Source organism: Urocitellus parryii, unplaced genomic scaffold (assembly GCF_045843805.1).
Source record: "Urocitellus parryii isolate mUroPar1 unplaced genomic scaffold, mUroPar1.hap1 Scaffold_37, whole genome shotgun sequence".
Lineage (NCBI taxonomy): Eukaryota > Metazoa > Chordata > Mammalia > Rodentia > Sciuridae > Urocitellus > Urocitellus parryii.
Genome location: NW_027553327.1, coordinates 11,647,791 through 11,658,720, shown reverse-complemented (window position 1 = coordinate 11,658,720; position 10,930 = coordinate 11,647,791). Strand labels below are relative to the sequence as shown.

General features: G+C 38.2%; 1 pseudogene; it reads right to left on the bottom strand.

The window, feature by feature from the left end:
• Nucleotides 1–784: 784 nt before the first annotated feature.
• LOC144252203 (purine nucleoside phosphorylase LACC1-like) lies at nucleotides 785–10,692 on the bottom strand (annotated as a pseudogene).
• Between the last annotated feature and the right edge of the window lie 238 nt (nucleotides 10,693–10,930).

Here is a 10,930-nt window from a genome sequence, read left to right as displayed (position 1 = left end):
TCAACCAATTCCATTAATTTAGCTAGGTCAAAAGAAATATATGTCGCTTTCTTCTCTATAGTCTAAATATCAAAGTAGTCACAGATTTACAAGTAAGAAGAAATTCAAAACATCAGTTCATTTCACTTAGAATCATAACCACAGGATAATCTAAATATTATTTTCAAATACCTTCACATACAAAAATTCTGTAACCTTAGTATAGGTTATAGCATCTAAAAGTATATCTGTGCTCTTCAGCAACAGTTATCGTTAAATACAAGTAATCATTTAAATTAAATGCAGTTTTGCAAACATGTCTTGCTTTTTTGTAACTCCCTACTTTTACATCTGCATCTGTGTGAATTCCTTTCTATACCAGACCTGACATTCCCAAACAGAAGCAGCACCATGTCTCTAGGCAGTGCTTAGACAAGCATGGAGGGTTGCTGTTTTATTACTGCAATGACTGGGGGTGCTACTGGCATTAAGAATTGCAAGGGCCAAAGGTACTTTCAAGGATTATCTTATCCCCAATGTTAATAATATCCTTGCTTACAAATACTGACACTTAGTGAAAACCTAAAGACTCCTCAGGAACCTACCCAGGTACCATCTCCTTTGGGAATTTTACTCCGATTTGTATCATTTGATTTATATATTCCCTTTATCTGTTCCTATAATAAGAGTATGCAGGCTCCACCCCATTCATTACATTGATCACAAAGTAATATAATTAACTGCCACACCCACTAGAAAAATTCATTTTTTTCCTGTACTAAAAATTTAGGAAAATCCTAAGTGCTTAGTTAAGTATAATACCAGAGTGAGCAACCCCAGTTGCTTTTTTGACAGGATCTGTAAAAACTACAGGTATCCAGTCAGCACCAAGAGCTGCTGTTGTGACTCCTCTTTGGTTCAAGGACATTCCATCAAAAGATTCAGGCTCCTCCCTTCCCATTATCCCCACTTCTTTGGCATGATCAGTCTAATACCAAAGATACATGATAAAAAGGCTTTGAAAATGGGGTTTCTCATAATATAAGATTTTCTGAAAGTACTTATTTCAGTGAAAAATTGCCGAAGCCAAGTGCCAATGACTCGGCTTGGCACAGAATCACGAGCCACCACACAGCTCTGTAGGTTCAAACAGCAATTCTTTATTCCGGATCTCACACCAGCCTCCACACACGTTCAGGGGCAGTCTCGTTCTGCCGCACACTTCACCTACTCCACGAGGCTTTTTCCAAAATCCCATTTGAATCTCACGAGAACTCAACGGGAACAAGCAACAGGAACACCCTAATCCCAGCAGCAATAATCTTCAACCTCAACTTCCCTAAAACCCATATTCTTAAACCGGGAAACGCCTTAAATCGGGAACACCCTAAGCCCAAGGACCGGGATACTTCCTCAAACCTGCAGGATACTTCCTCAAACCTGGATCCACCCTCGATCACCTTGAGCAGGGTCATCTTTCTCAAACACACAAGCAAGGTCGCAGCAAATTTCCAAGGCAAGTCCATTTAACATGGGGTACACTGGCAAGGATTACGATGCGTCAATACCTACTTGGTAATGGCCCTCAGCATCTCCCCCCTTCTGATTAATTAAACAACAAGCAATGTGGCTTAGGACCGTGCCTGGTAGGTTGTCCAATTCAACATGTGGTTCTTACCCGTCATGGGAGAGCTGACCTTTGGGCGTCAACTTCCTGTCTTAGGTTGAATCCACTGCAACCAGATCAACCCGTCACTGACTACCGGTCCAGCATTCAGCCATGCTTGTGGATAGGCCTAAGCACCAGTGGGGGGGTGAGGTTCTTGCCTCACCTCTGTTGGCCCCCAAATTTTAGACCATCACTAGTAGAAGGGAGGAAGACACAGAAATGCCAAGACACCAAGCCAATTGACGGCTCCTTTGGAAAAATTGCGTCACTGGTGACACCATCAGCAAAGATGCCAGTGTTACCACAATTAACATGGGGTGCGCTGGCAAGGAAATTGCATCACTGGTGACACCATCAGCAAAAATATGCCAGCAGTACCACAATTCGCTGCACCAGACGATAGTTCACAATGCATGCAACTGATATATAGTCCAGGCAAGTTCTGCAGGCAGTTCAAAGTGGAAGAGTCTATCAATATGTCCATTTCCTCCCAAAGTAAATCAAGTCCTTGATTGAGCATTACTTGTTGAGTTATATTCATTGATGCATCAGTTTATACAGTTTACTGTGATCATAGAAGCTGTAGTTTGGTTTTCTTAGTCTTCACAGGCACTGGGATGGAGATGGGAATTCTGGCAATGATGTTAAAGAGACATTATCCTGAACAGAATTATTAAATATAATGAAAAGGAAAAGTGAAAGTAAACAAACAGATCTGTTAATCACTTTTAAAAACAATAGTAAGCAAACAGATCTGTTAACCACCTTTGAAAACAATCATTAACAGCTGTTTACCTAATTTAGATTAAACCACTTAAATCACGTGAATAAAAAAAAAAAAATTCGGATCCATTTTTTCATGAGCGCTCCTCAAATAAAAATATGGACATACACACATACTGACATGCAACACAAAACAGTACACACATAACATACAACACATAAGACAATAATAAGTAAAGGCCTTGTAGCTATACCTAAGTGAAATCTCCATTGCAATGTTTAAAAACTCCACAGTCAAAAAATAAAACACAGTCAAAAAACAAAACTGATCAGAAAAACATTAACCTAGGTTTGTATGAGCTCAAAAAATAAAATAGAACTTTATGATGTGGGAAAAATGCAATAATAAAATAGATATTGAAAAAAAGCACCGTGGTTAATCACTGTCGCAGATGTAAGAATAGCCAAGCTGGAGCTCTGGATATCAGCTGTTATGGATTTCAGTCAAATCATCTTCTTTTTCTGTAGAAATTGTTTTGGTTAACCTCTCTGGAATCCAAATCGGCTGCTGTTCTCCCTGTGGGAACACACAAACGGAACCCCGACTCCAGACAATAACTGGGTCGGGACCTTTCCATTGTCCTGTTAGAATATCTTTCCAAAGTACCTTAGGCTTATGTACATTTTTCGGATACATATGTCTTTCCGCAGCACTAAGTCCTGATGAATCCAAATTTAGAAAGTTTAGAGTAAAAAGGGTTATTTTAAGTTTATCTTTGGGGGATATATACCCCTTTCCAATTCCCTCTTTTTGCTTTAATAAGTACATTTTAATAGTTTGATGAGCTCTTTCAACTATGCCTTGTCCCTGTGGGTTGTATGGGATTCCTGTTATATGAGTAATACCAAAGGATGAGCAAAATTGTTTAAAAGAGTTAGAAGTGTAACCAGGACCATTATCAGTTTTTAACTGTTTAGGAACACCCACAGTGGCAAAATTTTGTAAGCAATGAGCTATAACATCTTTAGTTTTTTCTCCGGCATGAAGGGAGCCCATCAAAAATCCGGAAGAAGTATCAACTGTAACATGTAAATATTTTAATTTTCCAAATTCTGGCAAGTGTGTGACGTCCATCTGCCAAATATGGTTAGGTATCAGTCCTCTAGGATTGACTCCAAGATTAACTTGTGGTAAAAAGGTCACACAATTTTGACATTGTTTTATTATATGCCTGGCTTGTTCCTTAGTTATTTTAAAACGCTTTTGTAAAGTATTAGCATTAACATGAAACCTTTTATGAAAATTTGTAGCTTCTTCTACAGTAGAAAAAATATGTATATCATGTGTAGTTTTATCTGCTAAATCATTGCCCAAACTAAGGGCTCCAGGCAATCCTGTATGTGCCCTGATATGTCCTATAAAGAATGGATCTTTTCTATCCCAGATTAGACTTTGTATAGTGGAAAACAAAGAGAAAACAGTAGAGGAAGGGGAAATCCTACCAGCATCTTCAAGGGATATAATAGCGTTAACTATATACTGACTATCAGAAAATAAATTAAATACAGAATCTTTGAACATCAGGAAAGCTTGTAAAACTGCATTAAGCTCTACCTTTTGAGCTGATTGTTTGGGAACTAAAAATGTAAAAGTTTGATCAGGGGTAACTACTGCAGCTGTACCATTATTAGACCCATCAGTGAATATATTTGGAGCATTCACGATAGGTGTTTTTCTTGTCATTTTAGGAAAAACTACAGGATGCTTAGACCAAAAAGACAACAAAGGATTAGATGGTAAATGATTATCAAATGAAACATTTGATTTACACATGATTATTGCCCATGTATTTAACTCATTAGCTAACTCATCAATTTGCTCCATAGTATATGGAGTAATAATTTTATTGGGAGAAATTCCAAACACTCCCTTTGCTGCTTTTATTCCTTTGAGTATTAATTGTCCTACAGCCTCAGGATACCTAGTAAGAATAGTGTTAGGAGAGTAAGATAAATGTATCCACAATAATGGACCTTCCTGCCAAAATACTCCTGTAGGAATATTTTTTGTTGGTAGTACGATAAATAATAAAGGCAAACTTATATCAATTCTATCTAAATGCATATTTTCCATATATGTTTCAATAATTTTTAATGCCTTTCTAGCTTCAGGAGTTAGCATTCGGGGTGAATTTGGATCTGATGGACCTTTTAGAATATCAAATAAAGGTCCCAACTCTCCTGTTGGTATGCCTAGATAAGGCCTTATCCAATTTATATCTCCCAACAACTTTTGAAAGTCATTAAGTGATTTGAGTTGATCTACTCGTATTTGAATTTTAGGTGGACGGACCATGGTTGAGGATAATAGAACTCCTAAATAATTAATTGGAAAATTTAATTGTACCTTATCTATTCCTATCTCTAGATTATAATTTTTTAACAAGTTTGTAAGTGTGGCATAACATTCCAGCAATGTGTTTTTATCTTTATGTTCTAATAATACATCATCCATATAGTGAAATATTTTTAGTTCAGGATTTTGATTTCTAAGTGGCTGGATTGCTTTATTAACATATATTTGACACATAGTCGGACTGTTAGCCATTCCTTGAGGGAGTACTTTCCATTCATATCTCTCATCAGGACCTTCATGATTTAATGCAGGGATAGTAAATGCAAAACGTGGACTATCCTCGGGATGAATTGGAATCGAAAAAAAGCAATCTTTAATGTCTATAGCTAAAACATGCCACGTTTTTGGTAAAGCAGACAATTGAGGAATCCCTGATTGAGCAGGTCCCATAATAACCATCTCATTATTAATTGCTCTTAAATCTTGTAATAATCTCCATTTACCCGATTTCTTTTTGATGACAAAAATGGGAGTATTATGGGGAGATACAGAAGGTTGTAAATGTCCTTCCGCTAATTGTTGTTTGACCAGATCATGGGCTACTTGTATCTTTTCTTTAGTCAGGGGCCACTGAGGAACCCACACTGGTCTTTCTGATTTCCAAGTAATTTTAATTGTCTCAGTGGCCCTTTCTGAAAATCCAACCCATGTCTGTCTGTTCCTTGATCTATTTGAATTGGTGCTGCTATACCTTGCTCTTGTTTTCCTAATCTTTTTTCTTTCCTGATACCTTGTCTAGCCCTAGTAGTGGGCGCATTAGGATTGATGTTATTTGTTAACATCAAACCTAGTTGATCTAGGACATCTCGTCCCCATAAATTAATAGGAAGGTGATCCAAAACATATGGCTGTATAGTTCCTTCACATCCTTCAGGATCCTTCCAATCTAATACCATAGCACTTCTATGGGGATTAGTCGCCACTCCTAGGCCTCGAAGCGTTTGAGTGGCTTGTTGTAATGGCCAATGTTTTGGCCATTCTTGAAGAGATATGATGCTAAGGTCAGCACCTGTGTCCAGCAGGCCATTAAACTCACGACCCTGAATATTTAGTTTTAGCATTGGGCGAGAATCTAAATTTAAAGACAACATAGCCCAATCTACACCTGTGGAGCCTAATCCCCTGGAACCTCTTTCTACATTAAGACTAGAGAACTTATTATGTAGGCTGGGTATTATTAACAACTGTGCTATTCTATCTCCAGGTGAAATTACTGATATACCTCCTGGAGAACTAGCTATAATTTTTATTTCACCTACATAATTGGGATCAATTACCCCAGGACTTATCATAAGTCCTTTTAATGTAGATGAACTACGTCCCAATAATAAGCCTACTGTTCCTTGGGGAAGAGGTCCTTTTATTCCTGTAGGAATGATTTGAACTCCCATCTCTGGAGTTAATACTGCTCTGGCAGAGGCGCAGATGTCCAACCCTGCGCTCCCTCGGGTTTGTCTGATGAGGGATTTAATGGACAATGTGTCCTGGGCACCACCCTTATGGGGTTGCTGGGTTCCTCCACTGCCCCGTATATTTGTGGTTGTGGGCCCCGGAGCATTGGGCCCCCCTGTCCGTTTTTTGGCAATGAAGCCTGATGCCTTTCTCCACGATATCTTGGGTAAATACCTGATCCTTCTCCGTTTTTTGATAAGGGAGTACCTTCTATGGTGGTTTGAGAACGGCATTCATTAGCCCAATGTCTCCCTCTACGGCATCGTGGGCAAATACCCGGTATTCTATTCCTTTGATTTCTAGTTTTGTTAAAACCTCCTCTTATGGGGCAACTCCTTTTAAAATGTCCTGTTTGTTCACAATTATAGCATGTTTCTGGCCTGGCATCTAAAGCCTGTTTTACTGCAGCTGCCATGACTTGCCCTTGTTCATTAACATCTCTACATAATTTAATATATGTGTTTAAATCTTCATGCCTCCATGGTCTAATAACCTCTCTGCAGCAACGATTTGCTTGGTCATAAGCCAATTGTTTTATTAATGGCATTGCTTGTTCTGTGTCACCAAAAATTTTGGCGGCCGTTTGAATAAGCCTATCTACAAAGTCAGCGTAAGGTTCATTAGGTCTCTGTAATACCTTAGATAGCTGACCTTGTAAATCTCCATGTCCTTGTAAAGTCTTCCATGCCCTAACTGCGTCTGCAGCAATCTGTGCATATACAGCAGGATCATATTCCATTTGTTGCCGCTGACCCTCATAATCTCCTTTTCCTAGCAGCATCTCTAGATTTCTTTGAGGGTAACCGGCTGCTGCATTTCGTCTAGCTGTCTCCCTGCAAAATTCCTCATTGGCAACCTTCCATAGCAAATATTGTCCTCCATTTAGCACAGATTTACACATGCTAGCCCAATCTGCTGGCGTCATGTCCAAGTTAGTAATGGACTCCACCATGCTTACTGTGAAAGGGGCTTGAGGACCATAGGTTGTTACAGCCTCCTTTAACTGCTTCACTGTTTTAAATTCTAAAGCACGGTGAATTCGCTGCCCTCCTACCTGTTCAAATACAGGGCATGCTAATCTTTGAGGTCCTGTCTCAGGATCCCATCTATCAACTACGATGGGGTTTGAGGGCCATTCAGCTGTCTCCATCGGCGGGGCTGATGGTTGAATTACACCCTCTGGTAATAAAACGGAGTTAGTAACAGCCTTTTGTTGTGGCCTTTTTCCTAATAACCCCTTTTCCTTTAAATTTTCTTCCTCTCTCTGACTAGCTCGAGAGACCTTCTCTTTTCCTTGATCTAAAATGTCTTTCTCCATGGTCTGAACCTCTAACAATTTACTTAACAACTTTTCGGTTTCTTTTTTACTAATTTCTAATCTTCTATAAAGATAACGCAACCCAATAAGATAACATAAGAAAAAACCGCAACTGAATGAAACAAAAACTGAATAAAAATTCGCTGTATCAATTTTCTCTTTCTCGGGGCTAACAAACTTCAAACCTTGAGCGAACCATTTTTCCCAGTTTGCCTGAGAAATTTCTAGGGACAGGCAACTTGAAACAAAAACGAAATAAATCAAAACAAGAACACATTGTTTTTGGAAATGGTCACCCATTCTCTCGCCTTCCCTCAGGGGCGAGCAATTTACTCACCTCCAAATTTCAGATGTTCCGCGTACGGGCCACCAAATGCCGAAGCCAAGTGCCAATGACTCGGCTTGGCACAGAATCACGAGCCACCACACAGCTCTGTAGGTTCAAACAGCAATTCTTTATTCCGGATCTCACACCAGCCTCCACACACGTTCAGGGGCAGTCTCGTTCTGCCGCACACTTCACCTACTCCACGAGGCTTTTTCCAAAATCCCATTTGAATCTCACGAGAACTCAACGGGAACAAGCAACAGGAACACCCTAATCCCAGCAGCAATAATCTTCAACCTCAACTTCCCTAAAACCCATATTCTTAAACCGGGAAACGCCTTAAATCGGGAACACCCTAAGCCCAAGGACCGGGATACTTCCTCAAACCTGCAGGATACTTCCTCAAACCTGGATCCACCCTCGATCACCTTGAGCAGGGTCATCTTTCTCAAACACACAAGCAAGGTCGCAGCAAATTTCCAAGGCAAGTCCATTTAACATGGGGTACACTGGCAAGGATTACGATGCGTCAATACCTACTTGGTAATGGCCCTCAGCAAAAAATCATGTAAGCAGCATAAATTACTAGAATTCAATAAATCTCTCTTCAATACAAAATACTAAATGCAATATGTCTGCATGTTTTATTCAAAGGAAACTAGGTCTTAACACTTAACAGTTCAATAAAGTTCATCCTGAATACCTCATACTTGAAATGGGTACTAGTCTTCCAAAAAGCAGAAATTTAACATTTTAATAAGGAATTTAAATTAATTATCAAATTAATAAATTCAAATTAATTATCAAATTTATTTTCTTTTTTTTAAAGAGAGAGAGAGAGAGAGAGAGAGAGAGAGAGAGAATTTTTAATATTTATTTTTTAGTTCTCGGCGGACACAACATCTTTGTTGGTATGTGGTGCTGAGGATCGAACCCGGGCCGCACGCACGCCGGGCAAGCTCGCTACCGCTGAGCCACATCTCCAGCCCCCAAATTTATTTTCATAGACTCAAATAAAGCTAGAATTTTGTAAGGAACAAGACATTATTTCTTATGATGCTAGTGTTTAGAAAATAATGGCTTTTCTTTCTTACCATTCAGTAATCTTTCTTCTGTATCAAAAAGGGAAGTATTACTATACCAAGAACTAACCATACTTTTAGAATTGAAGTGCTCCAGATGAGAAAAGAATCCATATGTGTATATATATAATGAGATTTATATAAAAATATGAGATTTATGTAAATATATATTTGTGAGATTTATATATCTCATAAAATTTGTCTTTAGGCTATGATATATGAATCCAAGAAAAATAACTACTAAAATTTTAGATAAAATACCAGAAGCAAAAGAGAAATAGCTTAATTAAATTCCATGTAGTTACTTGTATGGTGTAAAAATATGGTTCAAAATATGAACCAAAATTTTACCTTTATTTGATAAAATTTTTCCACAGTAAATCCTGTAGTATTTGCCAACCTATGTAGATTTTCTTGAACAACTACCTTGGGATCTCTTTGTTTGGAACTACTGAAGAGATTGAATGAGCTAAGAGTTGGTATATAAGATTCCCACCTGTTCTTGTAGTAAATCCATGTATGAAAATATCTGTTGAAGGCAAGTAATGAAGATTAAAAAGATGCTCTCCAAAAGACTACAAAGCATTACAAAAGCCAGTCTCTCCAGAAGATCTCCCTTACCACTTCAACCAGCTCTTATTTATCTGGCTTCTAATTTTGACAGCACTTTGTACCTCCATATGTTCTTATTACCTACTGCTGTTTACCTTCCATATGGGATTACTGCTCTTCAAAGGGTATCTTCTGTCTCATCTGTCTTTTTCATACCAACAGCATACAGCTAACAGTAAATACTGTCTCCACCAAGAAGGAAAATTGACTATGTTAAATTTTACCCTTCTGTGAAAATATTAATGAGAACTTCTAAATAAAATATTTCCAGTTTTATAAATTGCATCGTAAAGAAAGGCTGGAAATTTTGCTTAAAGCTAAATTTGTTTAGAACAAATTTGTTTATTTAGTATGGCATTGAAGGAGTCTTCCCTTGTCACCCCTGACCCACAAGGCCATCCATAACACACATAGCAAATGATGCTAATGAACAATAAGTGAACACAAGAAAGGGTGGGGAGAGGTGAGCAACCTCTGAAGAATGGATTTTCACATATACAGAAAAACAACAGAGAATGTTGAATATACCTGGGATCAAAGGATATGTGATAATATTCTCCTTTCAGTGTGATAATTCTCCTTTCAGTGTTGGCAAACTTCTCAAATATGTTTCTATTTCACTCTGGATTTCTTCTAGCTCATGAGCTCTGTTTGTGTTTATCTCAGTGGACTGTTTCAAAAGGTCATCCCTCAAATTTACCTGTAAATGTTCAAACTCAAAATTGTAAACCTCAGTGAAGAGATGATCAATAAAAGCCTTCATTAAGGTTTTCCTATGTGCAGGTACAATTACCTTAATGCTGCTCAGATTTTTTCATCATCTATTTTTTTTGTTTGTTTAATGGTATACAAGGAGGCAGTCATGCTGGGATTGTTAACAGTCTCAAATTCTCTCAAGAGAGCTAACAATCCATTGCTTGTTTCTAGTTCGCAATTATCATGTTCACCATCTCTTTCACAGCTCATGTTACTGCAACCCATTATGCAAAGGAACCTGGCCTTAGCAGTATGGTGGTATTGGATGGCCTTCAATGTCTTCAATAATGTCTGACTGCAGTATTCCTGATAGTTCAACTTCAAACCAAAGAGATCAATCAAAACTGCTTCTGCCATCCTTCAATAATATACAAAGTTTTTCAAAGAAGACTTCTGTGCCAAACAAATTACCTGAAAAAAGAAAAATTGGTGCATATAAGAATACAAAATAATATCAATTTTCTAACGCTTACAGCAGAAATTTGTGGTCAACAACAACAACAACAACAACAACAACAGAAAATAATTAATTGCCTTGACCTCAAAAAGTAACGAAAATAGGGTTGGGGTTGTGGCTCAGTGGAAAAGTGCTTTC